Genomic DNA, 13,142 nt, shown 5'->3' on the forward strand with positions numbered 1-13,142 from the left:
AACCCAGGCATGTGCCCTGACTGGGAATTGAACCTGCGATGCTTTGGTTCGCAGCCCGCGCTCAATCCACTGAGCTACGCCAGCCAGGGCCAGGCTCTCATCACTCTTTACAATGTATTTGTTATCTACCTATGCAGAGCAACCACCCTCCCTTTTATACCCCCCCCCCCCACCACCGTCAGTTGTGTAATTTCATATGCAGACATAAGAAAACCCTGTGGCCAGGGTAAGCCAGCAGTGCCATGACCCCAGCAGAGAGGGGCAAGCCTACTCTGGAGCAGGGCTCCACCCTTGTCCTGTGGTGTGTCCCTCCCCACCCCCTGCCCCCCAGCCTGTCATCTACTGATCTGCTTGTGAGTAATCCTTTGCTCCGCTTCCCACCACACCCAATCCCAAATGAACATTCACTTCCTTGTCTTAGAGCTAATACTCTAATTACTAAGAACTTCTCTCTCCCTTTGCAGTAGGTCGAAGTTCAGCCTGCAGAATATGAGTTCTGTATTTTGATCACCAGAGCTACATTTTTTAAAAACTGTTCTACACCATAAATCACGCAGTTGGTGGAGTCCCCCTCTCCTGCAGCACAGCAAATGTGCCTGCTGCACGGGTCTGAAAACACCCACCCCAAGATAACTCTGCTGACTTTATGGACTTCCCTAGTTGTTACCATGAGAAAAGCAACTTATAATCGCATTTTACCCAATAGAATGCTCTTCTAGGACTCTCCACCCTCCACCATCAGTCTTGTGAGGAAGTAAAGGTTTGAATTGACCTTCCCTGTTTAGAAGAGTGGACTATTAGCCCTGGCTGGCGTAGCTCAGTGGATGGAGCACGGGCTGCGAACCAAAGCATCGCAGGTTTGATTCCCAGTCAGGGTACATGCCTGGGTTGCAGGCCACGGCCCCCAGCAACTACACATGGATGTTTCTCTCTCTCTCTCTTTCTCCATCCCTTCCCTCTCTAAAAATAAATCAATAAAATCTTAAGAAGAGTGGACTATTAGAAGTAACCAAAGGGGGTGAGGCCAGAAGTTAAGAACTTGGACTCTGAAGCCAGACTATCTGGAGTTGAATCCCAGATAACACGTTAATTAACCTCTCCTTAACTCAGTTCCTCATCTGTAAAACAAGAGTAGGCATACTACCTACTTCATGGGGATAGTGTTACAGTGTCTGAAACAGTACTAGGCACACAGCAAGTACTATATGCATTCGTTGTTAATATTGACAAGTCTGCAGTGGAATAGAACACAGTATGGCTACTGAAATGGGTCATGAAGATGCATGTATCTTGGGGAGCAAGGATCTTCAACACAGCGCTAAGTCAGAGATGCAGGTGTCAGGACAGCGGCCATTCGAAAAAACATACATCATGAATATGTATGGCCCCATAGAACAATATACACTGATAGGCTAGTAGTTTTTACTGAGTAGTTTTTACTGAGTAGTCAGATTGTAATTGATTTTACTTATTGGTCTTTTTCTTATCTTCCATTTTTTCTACATTAAGTATACATGACTTGAATAAGGTTTTAGAATACAGAAAAGAAATGTCTGCTTCCTCATGGAATCCTGTGGCCTCCTGGTTTCAGGTCCCTTTTGTGTTGGAAATGCATCAACATTCCTGTTGTTGGCACTGTTTGGCTTACTTGCTTGCTTGCTTTGGGGGTGTGGATTATATTTAGAAAAAGTGGTTAACTCCTTTGGTTTTAGTCTTTTTACAAAGTTATGTTTCCTTAAGTATCTACTCTCGTGAAAGCTTCAGAAGGCACAGTTCAGCTCAAGCAAGCAGTAGGATCCGCATCTCTGGCACCCCCCCCCCACCCCCAATCCCTGCCTTCTTCCTACTCTACGGTCTTTGCTTAACAACTAGTGATCACTTACGTTTGCCAGGGCCTAAGGCGCCCTAGTTAGGCTACAAGATGCATTAACTAGTTGTCATTTAGAGAAACAGTCCATCATAGAATTAAAACAATAGGCCTTTTAAATTATTTCACTGAGCCCTGGCTGGCGTAGCTCAGTGGATTGAGCACGGGCTGCGAACCAAAGCATCGCAGGTTCGATTCCCAGTCAGGGTACATGCCTGGGTTGCAGGCCATGGCCCCCAGCAACCGCACATTGATGTTTCTCTCTCTCTCTCTCTCTCTCTCTCTCTCTCTCTCTCTCTCTCTCTCTCTCTCCCCCTTCTCTTCCCTCTCTAAAAATAAATAAATAAAATGTAAAAAAAATTATTTCATTGAGAGGTACCAACAAGTGTCAATGATAACATTTGATAATTAACACAGAGAATCAGGTCAGTCCTGATTGGTTTCTGTCTATAGATAAAACTGAAATCATGCTGGTTGTAACTATGTGATGTCCAAATAGTTTATAGAATTCAGGGAAAACCTCAGATCGAATGGTTGTTCAGTATTACACTACCCAAACATCCAGATGCCTGGGCGTTTTGTTGCTGCTGCTTGTATTTCCTTTTCTGTTAAAAAAAAATAAAGGAGGGGGGAATTTATACTCCATTACTTCTCATACACTTGCTTGAAAATATGCAATTTAGCCCTGGCTGCCGTAGCTCAGTGGATTGAGTGCGGGCTGCGAACCAAAGTGTCACAGGTTCGATTCCCAGTCAGGGCACATGCCTGGGTTGCAGGCCACGGCCCCCAGCAACTGCACATTGATGTTTCTCTCTCTCTCTTTCTCCCTCCCTTCCCTCTCTAAAATAAATAACTAAAATCTTAAAAAAAAAAAAAAGAAATAACAGTTATCTATGAGGTAGCGTGGCCAGAAATCAGGTCAATGAAACAAACGATCAGGACTGAAAAAGAAACATTATGTTGAAATTGTAAAATAAATATTTGAAAACTCCAAAAAAAAAAAAAAGGCAAAGTAGATCAAGTAACAGGTGAGTCATTTTGTCCCGAAAATGACTATGTACACAGCAGGAGAGCGATGGAAAAATAAATGGTAAAAAAAAAAAGGACAATAAGAAAAGAAAAAAAAAGATCTTGAATCACCCCATTGTTTTCGTTTCATGGTGTCAAATACGCAACCTGGTTGATTGACATATTTTATTTGCTGACTCAGTTTGACCGTTTGGTGCCACACAGCACGGCCAGTTTCTTTCAAGGATGAGAAGAAAGGGACAAAGGCCCATATGAGGATTTCAGGGCAACCAAGTAAATCATGAAACAATCAACTGATCCCAGTAGTGGCAGCTCAGATTTTGTAAGAAAGAACCAAGGATTGGACAATTGCACTAAGCTGCCCTTCGGTGAACCATAAGCGCACCTCATGGGTAAAGACTCACTTTAAGTAGCAAAACAGGTGGGATGTTAGTTAATCTGAAAATGAACCTTGTGCATCATTAGAAAACGCAGGTGAAACACCTATTCGGGTGGAAGGAATGTGACTTATAACGAGTCATGGCTGTTTTAAAATCACCCGTGAGAAAGACACGCCTGTGCATCTTGGTTCTCTCCTGTGGCATCCACGTCTTCAATCTAAAGGGTCGTGACCATACTACGGGGTCTGAAAATAGTTTCCCCGTGTCTAGTCACTTTTGCAAAGCCGTTGAGGATTTCTAGAATTCAGTGGCACTCAAGGAGGGAGCAGCTGGGCCTCAGGAATTCACTTCTGCAGGGAACTGGCAGCAGGGCCAGCGGGCAGGGCCCTGCGTGCCCATACCTCGGGAGGGACCTGCATTTGGCAGGGGAATCAGACTTCTTCAAATACCGAGAGCAGACTCCCCCGAAGGATCCAATTGCCCCTGTTCTACATACTCCACATACTTCTTGCTTCCTGCAGTTGTCATTCAATCTGGGCCTTGCTACAGAGCAAATTTCCCCCTGAAAATATTTTCTGTCTCTTTGATCCTGTCGGTGTGAGCCCTATGTTCAATCCCAATGCCAGAAAAACCAGCTTTGCCGATACGGGTTGGTGTGGACGTGTAGAAAATGATACGAGAACACGTTTATGTGGATGTGTCTGCCTTCTATCCCCATAACGCATGGCCCTTCCACTTTCTCCACTGATGATTCAATTAGCCCTGTGTGAAGCACTCCATTTCTTTAAGAAATGACTATAATGGATCAGTTTGGGAAACATAAGTGCGAAAAGGTAGTTGCTCCTTCATTTTCCTCTAAAAATCTGTTTTCTTGTATCTAAATCAAGAATCATGGTCCTGGCTGGCGTAGCTCAGTGGATTGAGCGCGGGCTGCGAACCAAAGCGTCACAGGTTCGATTCCCAGTCAGGGCACATGCCTGGGTTGCAGGCCACGGCCTCCAGCAACCGCACATTGATGTTTCTCTCTCTCTCTTTTTCTCCCTCCGTTCCCTCTCTAAAAATAAATAAATAAAATCTTAAAAAAAAGAATCGTGATAGTGATTTCTATAAAGTTAAGCACACGCCTTCCCTATGGCCCAGCTATTTTATTCCTAAGTATGCAACCATGACGAATGGAAGCACTGGGCTGCGACATATGACACGGCTTGGAGCAGCTTTATTCACAATAGGGTCCAAAATGGAAACCATCCAAATGCTCATCAGTGGAAGAATGGATAAACAAATTGTGGCATATCCTTACATTGGAATGATAAACAGCAACAGTATTTTTTTTCAAGATTTTATGTATTTATTTTAGGGAGAGGGGAAAGGAAGAAGAGAGGGAGAGAAACATGTTCAAGAGAAACAGATCGGTTGCCTTTCGCATGCCCCCGCCCCCGGCCCCCCGCTCAACTGGAGACCTGGCCCACAACCCAGGCACGTGCCCTGACCAGGAATCGAACTGGTGACCTTTCAGTCTGCAAGCCAGCGCTCAATCCACTGAGCCACACCAGCTAGAGCCACAGTTTTCTTTGTTTTTTGTTGTTTTTTTTTAAAGATTTTATTTATTAATTTATTTTTTTAGAGAGGGAAGGGCGGGAGAAGGAAAGAGAGAGAGAAACATCAATGTGCAGTTGCTGGGGGCCGTGGCCTGCAACCCAGGCATGTGCCCTGGCTGGGAATCGAACCTTTGACACTTTGGTTTGCAGCCCGCACTCAGTCCACTGAGCTACGCCAGCCAAGGCTGTTTCCTGCCTTTTGCAGCTGCTGGTGGCTGCCCACATTCCTGGGCTTGTGGCCCCAATGCTCCAATCTCTACCTCCTTCATCTCATCACCTTCTTCACTTTGCCTGTGTCACACATACCTCTATCTGCCTCCTTCTTATAACGATGCTCAGGACTGCGTTTCGGTTCCACCCAGGTCATGCAAGACCATCTCCCCATCTCAAGACTTTCAGCCCAATCACACCTGCACAGACCATTCTTTTCTTCATGAAGGTAACATTTACGGGCTCCAGGGATTAGGACCTGATATTTTGGGGGGCCATTATTCAGTTTTACTACAGAGGGCCAGCCTCTACCTTGGTCCCGAGGCCTGCAAACAGAGACAAACACTGACCCCTCTCTGCCAGCAGGAAAGATGTAGAAATTAACAGCCGAGCAGAGTCCCACCTCCTCTCTGTACCCCACTCTGCCGAGTTGTATGCACTGTTGGCTTCCTGGTTACAGAATGACTCTGAAGAAGCCCCAGACAGATCTTCCCCAGAGCTGCGGTGGAATGCACCCAAGCAAGGCTCCAGAGCAGTTTCTCACTGCAGAACTGGTGACATTTGGGGCCACATCATTCTTGGTCGGGGGTGGAGGTGCGGGGGGGCGGGGAGTGGCTGTCCGGGGCACTGTAGGATGTTGTGTAACGTCCCGGGTCTCTACCCACCACATGCCGGTAGCACACTTCCCCCCAGCTGTGCCAACCAAACATGGCTCCAAACATTGCCAAACATCCCCTGGGGGGGGCCGAGTTGCCCCCAGCTGAGCACCGGCGCTCTGCAGGGCGGTGGTGGGGCCGCTCTGTAAGTCCCACCGGAGGCTGGGCCGCCTCGCCACTTCCCTCCTCTTCCTCTGTGCCTCCCCAGTGGGTTTTTTTAGGCCTCCCCGGTTCTGAGAACACGGAGCACAACGTGTTCTCAGTCCCATGCAGGAGGGCCCTGTGCAGCTCCATTTCCCGAGACTGGGGAGAGCGGAGGCCCCGCGTGAGGGGCTGAGCTGGTGGGTCGTGGGCTCTTCTCAGACCCGACAGCTCTAGACATGGTTTCCTAGGGGGTCACTGAGAACCTGCCTGACCTCAGCCCCGAGACAAGCTGAACGGCCTCTCGACTTTCTTCCTCTAGGGTCATGAGAGTCAGGAGAAGCTGATGTGTTAGAGATTGGGCTCCCTGAGTCATTCTGTGCTACTTCAGGGCTCTGTTCTTGCCCGTGAACATGGGAGAGCATCTGAGTGGACTAGAGTGACGCGTGGTTGAGAGTGACGGGGTTTGGCATCTGACTGGGGTGGATTCCTCGCTAGCTCCACTCCTTAGAACAACCAATTTAAGCAAGTTATGGAACCTCTCTGCCTCAGTTTCTTCATCTGCAAAATGTGGGTAACAAGAGGATCTCCTTGGTGGGATCATGGTGAGAATGAGAGAAACGGCACATGTAAAGAGGTCAATAAAGAGTCACTCAAAAAAGAAAGAATGAGGCTTATCATATATGCGTCCTCTCTTTCCACAAGACTTAATCATCCTAGCCCTGGCTGGTGTAGCTCAGTGGATTGAGTGCGGGCTGCAAACCAAAGTGTTGCAGGTTCGATTCCCAGTCAGGGCACATGCCTGGGTTGCAGGCCACGGCCCCCAGCAACCACACATGGATGTTTCTCTCTCTCTCTCTCTTTCTCCCTCCCTTCCCTCTCTAAAAATAAATAAATAAAATCTTTAAAGAAAAAAAAAGACTTAATCATCCTTTTCAAGCAATCCTTACGAAACTTCAATGGGTACATTTATTTCCGGGAATCTGCACGTTGGATCTCCTCCACAGCACGCAGAAAATACGATACAACAATACATGTATCATTCTTTCTTCGCTACCCCCATCATCTCGTAAACCACTTCTGGTTCTTCTTGCACAGCACGGCACTAGTGGATTGTTTTCTATGTATTTTCATGCAAACAGTATAAAGCCAGAAGGTACAGTTCAAGCTCATTTTGTGTGTGTGTAAAAAATAAATTTTCTATACCAGCTCCTTTCTTTGCTTTGAAGCTGTTCTATAAGCTCACGGGCAGGCCCCTATGCATAAAGATAAGACTTCTTTTATAACGGGGGAGAGAAACCCTTTCCAAAGCCTTGCTTTTCAAGTGCACATATTATAAATTTAGTTGAATGAAGCAAGAGCACAGCCAAATATGGGCAGAACATGCTGAGAAAACTCGATTGTGATTGGCTCTCCACTCCGCCTCAAAAAGAGAACATTGTGGTTTCAATGTTGTCCCCAGGAAGTCTCGAAATCAACTGAGTGGTTTTTCAAACTCCTTCATCATTTAAACCAGAGCCCAGGTCCGCAGCTATTGGCTGCGGGTGGAGCCAAGCATTAAGTCTGGGCTGACATTTTCAACCCTTGTTTGACAGAACATAATTAGTGGAGAAGCCACACCCCGGTGTCCATGACATTTGAGTCTCAAGAGCTCTCAATCTGGGTGTTGAATTTCAGCCTTCTTGCTTGCCACGCTGCCAATTCGTACTGCCGTGAGCCGACCAGCTGAAACACTGAAAAGCCAGCTACAGTGCAGCTGGTTTGCAGAGCGCCATTGAAAGCCCAGCGCTTGTCAAAGGACGTGCATGGGGTGGCTTCAGCTGGGCCCTCTCAGCGATGGCCTGAGATGATAAAATGCTTTGAAGCTTCCATTCCCACCAAGTGTTTTCAAACACCGGTGTTTGTTGCCAGTCTTGTGTCATTCTGAGCTATCCACAACACAGGTGCTTTTGCTCTTGTGACCAGATCATGAATCTCTCGCACAGCCAGCCCAGGAACTCTGTAACGATGAAGACTTGTTAACACAAGGCCTCTGTAGCTGGCCATCCAGCAGTCCAGGCCCCGACTACACTTCCCTCTCTGTCACTGTCACAAAGTGACACTGTCAGGTCCCGTCTTCCAAACCTTCGATAAACCACAATTCTACCCCAAATATCCCTTGGGAAAGCCAATGTATGTTATTACCCCGGTGGAAGAGCAAACAGTGACGCAGTCAGTTCTGGGCAAAAGCAGAAGGGGAGTAGAATTGGTTCACCTCAAGTTGCCCATCGCCCAGTGTGCACCGAATGACCTCAAAGGTCAACTTATACATTCAATCTCTTTTTTGCAAGAACTGATCACACACGCATGCACCGTCGCTTACTGAAACCTTGAACCCTAATGGGCTACCTGTCCTGAACCTTGACTTGGATAGAAGAGTGTGGGTTTGGGGGACATAAGGGAAATCTTAGATGAAGTAGATGCGTTTTTCATGTTCCAGTGGAGGACATCTTGAGCTAGTCTGTTTGGTAAAGGTCAATATCTTTACCAAAACGGTCCTCGAGAGATCATTTCCTTCTAGAATCACCCTTACTTAGCTCCTCATCTGATCAGTTTTCCTCTGGGATCTTTAAATCGCAGATACGGAGCTGGTCTATGCCTTTCACTCTCACTTAAGACAGTGCACAGCCAGTATCGATTCTCAGTCCCAGGGATCCTTGATAATAAAGAAAACTTTAGCATGGGCTGCGAACCAAAGCGTCGCAGGTTCGATTCCCAGTCAGGGCACATGCCTGGGTTGCAGGCCACAGCCCCCAGCAACTGCACATTGATGTTTCTCTCTCTCTCTTTCTCCCTCCCTTCCCTCTCTAAAAAACAAAAATAAATAAAATCTTTAAAAAAAAGAAAAGAAAACTTTATGTGACTATAAATTGGGATAGCCATTTTTGAAGGGCAGTTTGACGATGTGCATTAACAGCATTAAATGCATTTAGACCTCTTGATCATGAAATTTTTACTTCAAGGACTCTACACTTGGTCAGTATTCAGAGATACAGTCAAATTTATGGATAGAGATGTTTATTACAGTGTTATTTACATGAACAAAAATTGTAGATCTCTGAAATGTCCTCCAACAGTAAATATTAAATATGTAAGGTCTATCTGGGAAAAGGTCCAGCCATTGTTCATATAACAAGAACAGTTTGTGTGTGATCAGTGTAACCTGGCAGCCAAGGAGAGGTGACTGGAATGCGCATGTGTGAACAATAATGACTTCACTGTACTAGTCAGTGGGGGCGGTAGACACTGTTGAGTGAGCACGTGTCCCGTGTGGCCATCACACTCAAAATGACTGAGCAAGTAGAGCAATGAATCTGCAACAAATTTTGCGTTAAACTTGGACATGCCTCCACAGAAACTATTCATATGATTCAGAAGGCCCCAGCTATGGGCAACTGGTGATTGGCAGCTTCATCACAACAACATACCCTCTCATGCATCACGTCTCATGCAGATTTTTTTTGTGAAGCATCAAATGACCCAGGTGACTCAGCCCTGCTACAGCCCAGATTTGGTGCCCTGCGACTTCTGGCTTTTCCCAAAACTAAAATCACCTTTGAAAGGGAAGAGATTTCAGACTCTAGATGAGAATCAGGACAATATGGTGGGGCAGCTGATGGTGATTGGGAGAACTGTGTGAGGTCCCAAGGTGCCTACTTTGAGGGGGACTGAGGCATCATTGCCCTGTGTACAGTGTTTCTTGTATCTTGTGTCTTCTTCAGGAAATGCCTCTCTTTTTCATTGTGCATGGCTGAATATTTTCTGGACAGACCTCATATATGGCATGTTCTTACAAGGGACACAGCTATTAATAACCACGTTGTAGGCAAATGAGGATAATATGGCTAAAATACCACATGATGTAAAAAAAGATAGGAAACAAAACTGCCCCTCCAAAATGACCTAGGTTTGTAAAAGGAGGGACAAGTGTTCATGAAAATACGTGTAGGTGGGCAAAGATAAAGCTAGAAGGAAATATATCAAAATATTAATAGCAACTTTGGCTAGCCCTGGATGGTGTTCATAAGGGTTTTTTTTTTTTAAATCATTGTGCTTTTCTATATTGTGCAAATTCCCTACAGGTATTAAGTATGGGGTTCACAATTAAAAATAAGAAAATGATATCCTTAATGAATTAATGAATAGCATGAAAATGGGAGCAAAGCGATTGTCCAGGCGACACGATGGAGGCTCTTCATTGTCACTCCTGATTCCAACCCCACTGTTCATCAAAGGGGCATTGTGGTGACATCCAGCATGCACTAAGAGAGGGTGAACACAGGCTCGTCCCCCCAGGCACGTGGAGGAGGAGGTGGCTGCTCTCGCATGCTCATTTAGGGACGATGTGCCGGGACCACTCTCCCCACTGAGGGAGAGACGGCAGGTATTCCGGAGCTGAGCACTGGGGAGGGGCAGAGACAGGCTGAGACACACTTCTGCCTTCCGGAAGGAACAAAGGAAATGAGACTGCCTTTGTGGACCTTGGCCTTCTCAGCGCATACTGACGCACGCTCCGGCCAGAGTGCAAGGGCAGGGGGTCGCCTAGAGGACTCAGGGCATAGCCCCGGAGCTCTCTTATCTTCAGGAAATCGCTCACCTTCTGATAAGAACTCAGACCCCACTGGTCACTGGGTGCCCAGGTGCTTGTCCTTAATGGCACTGTGTATGTGTGTCCCGTGTGGTATGCAGGAAGAGAAGCCTCAGCTGTTCCTTAGGGGACACGCTAAGCTAACCTGTGACGTCTGATTGGACCTTACCCAAGACCCCGTTCTCCTCTGAGCCCTCCTATGAGCCTTTGCGGGGTACTGGACTCAGACGGAGAGGCTGCGAGCCTTCTAGCCTCACAAACCAACCGGCCCGTGCAAGTCATCTGCTCCGTCTTCAAGACCCATCCTGCCATCCGGCAGTCGCGTTCCTCTGTCTCAGCTTGATGCCTCCCCGGAAGTCCCCCTGCCGAGCTACACTGCCCTTGCCCTTAGCCTAGAGACGGCCCAACTCCCCGCTGAGGCCCAGGTAAAATGGCTAAGCCAGATCTGCACGGCCACCTCTCTGCTGTCTTGCAGTATCTGCATCCTCATGGAGAGATGTATACACGTAAAGTATTCCTAAACACCTGAAAATGCAAAGTATCAAGTCTTCTCTCCCTAGCTTGGAAATAGCACCAGGGCGAAGAAAGCTGTACCACGTTGTGCAATCCTCCTCATGAGCTTCACGAAACAGGAAGCTTCTGGGGGGTTCTTGCAAGCATGTGATATAGTTGTGGTTTCAGTGTGACAGTTAGGTAGATTTTGCAGGCGGGAACATTCGCATAAGACACCCTTTACGCCTCCTGTAAAACCCTAGAGACAGTTAGATGCGCTCCCTTTCACGCTTTGACAAAAGCCATTCCGTTTCTCACACTGCATTAATTTTTCTCATCGCCACGTCTGAAAGGACCACGCAAAGGACACACACCGGGCCCAGCTGAGGAAAGGCCGGGGTGAACAGGCCTTTCTCAGCTGCTCTTAAATAAGGACCCAGATTGAGCCATTCGCCCTTGAGCAACAATCCGTCAAACTTCTAAAGAGGCCACTTAGAGAAAGAAGACCCCGCTCTACTAATGCAGCTGAGTGAGCCCTTGGGGGGAAAAGACGCTACAAGAGAATGACTTTTAGCTGCCTTCTGTTATTGCTCCGATCTCAATGCCAATCAATGTTATTTACCACTACCCAACAAGCCTTAAGGGAGGGCCTGAGAGAGCCCTAAAATCCCTTCTAAGATACTCAGGAACCACATCCCAGGGGCACCGGGTCCCGTTTTCTCCCTCCAGGGGCAGATGCAATCCACAATTTAGGATGCAGGCTCACAGGCTTTGCAAGCCGATTACACATGCGTTAGGAAGAAACAAAGAACACCGCTTACACCATTTATTTCGAATATAACCACACTGCAAGGCTGCAAGATGATGCATCTTGCACAAGGGCACTGCAGATAGAGGGGAAGGCTTTGTAAATATTTATATATTTCCCCATTGAGGGTTTTACTTTCTTTTTTGTTTTTAACTTTAGACAGAGTTAGCAAAGGAAAGGGAGCAGGTTCTCAAGATCTCAAATGGAAAATCATTTATCTTACCCTCTTTCCGTTTTTCTCCATTCCTCACTCTCAAAGTCCCACATCCTGATAAACAACCCAAGAGACGTTTCTAAAGAGACAGTACTCAATTTTTAAGTTTCCCGCTACAGCCAGGTCGAGGTGCAGCCGCCGGCATGGCATGCCTTCTTAAAACTCACAAATGGCTTCCTAAGCCCGCCTTCTTGTCTTCCTATGGACCTTTCTCGCTAAACTGTGGCTGAGATGACAATGAATACACAAATGAATGAATAAAATGGTTTGGGATTCAACGCCCTTTGCTCTTCTGTCTCATCTAAATTCAAGCTCAGGAGGAGAGAAAAAGGCAAGACGAGGCCGTGGGTGAAGCAAAGACTAGGACCGTTCCCAAAATAACAGAAAGCAGCTGCGGAAGGAATAACCCATAGAGACCAGGACTCTGGGTGGCAGGGTGTGGGCAGGGCACTAAAACTGGCTGAGAAACAAGCAAGCCCTGCCTTCCCCAGGGTCCTCTGGGGCCCCTGCGGGTAGCATCCTTCTCCGCAGGCTGTCTGTACGCTCTGTGGCATGGCTTCCGGCGACAGACTTCCTGTGGAGGAAAAAATGTGTAGTGATTTCTGCACTGTGGCCCTGTGTATTCTCCTGTTTTGGGCTCTCAAGAGCCTGTCAGAAAAGACACTAGACGCTAAAACATCACGCTGCTGGGCAACCTATTTTGCATGCAGATTGACTTGGAAAATTCTAAATTAATGCACATGAACATTCAGGCTGATACTGAGATAGAGGTGCTATTGTGTGAGGGGGGTCTGCAAGGCACATTGGACACAGAAACAGTCTACAATCCTATAACTGCCCAATCCCAACGCTGCAGAGTAACAAATAGATTTGCATGCTGGAGAAACAATTAAGTCTCCATCATCGATTTCCTGGTTTCATTTATCCGATGAAGGAAGGAGGGTCTTATTTCATTACAATCCTTCTGCAGCAGATAGTTATGCTTTTGTCTGTTGTACGAAGGAGCAAATCCGCAGCTTCACGAGCTACCACTCGGCTACTTCCAAATTGGTAAAAAAATGACTAAAGGGAGATAGTTGTCAGCATAGCGGAAATCTCAAGGTCAGCTGGTACTATTCTT

General features: G+C 46.8%; 1 long non-coding RNA gene across 1 annotated transcript in view; it reads right to left on the reverse strand.

Moving 5' to 3' along the window:
* Positions 1-6,813: 6,813 nt before the first annotated feature.
* The window catches only part of LOC123830092, a 32,464-nt gene continuing 26,135 nt past the window's right edge, over positions 6,814-13,142 (reverse strand). The window contains exon 2 of the long non-coding RNA XR_006787697.1: positions 6,814-7,880. This is a non-coding gene — a long non-coding RNA (uncharacterized LOC123830092). The remainder of the gene's footprint in view (positions 7,881-13,142) is intronic.

Source organism: Phyllostomus hastatus, unplaced genomic scaffold (assembly GCF_019186645.2).
Source record: "Phyllostomus hastatus isolate PE091 unplaced genomic scaffold, TTU_PhHast_1.1 phas_scaffold_12, whole genome shotgun sequence".
Lineage (NCBI taxonomy): Eukaryota > Metazoa > Chordata > Mammalia > Chiroptera > Phyllostomidae > Phyllostomus > Phyllostomus hastatus.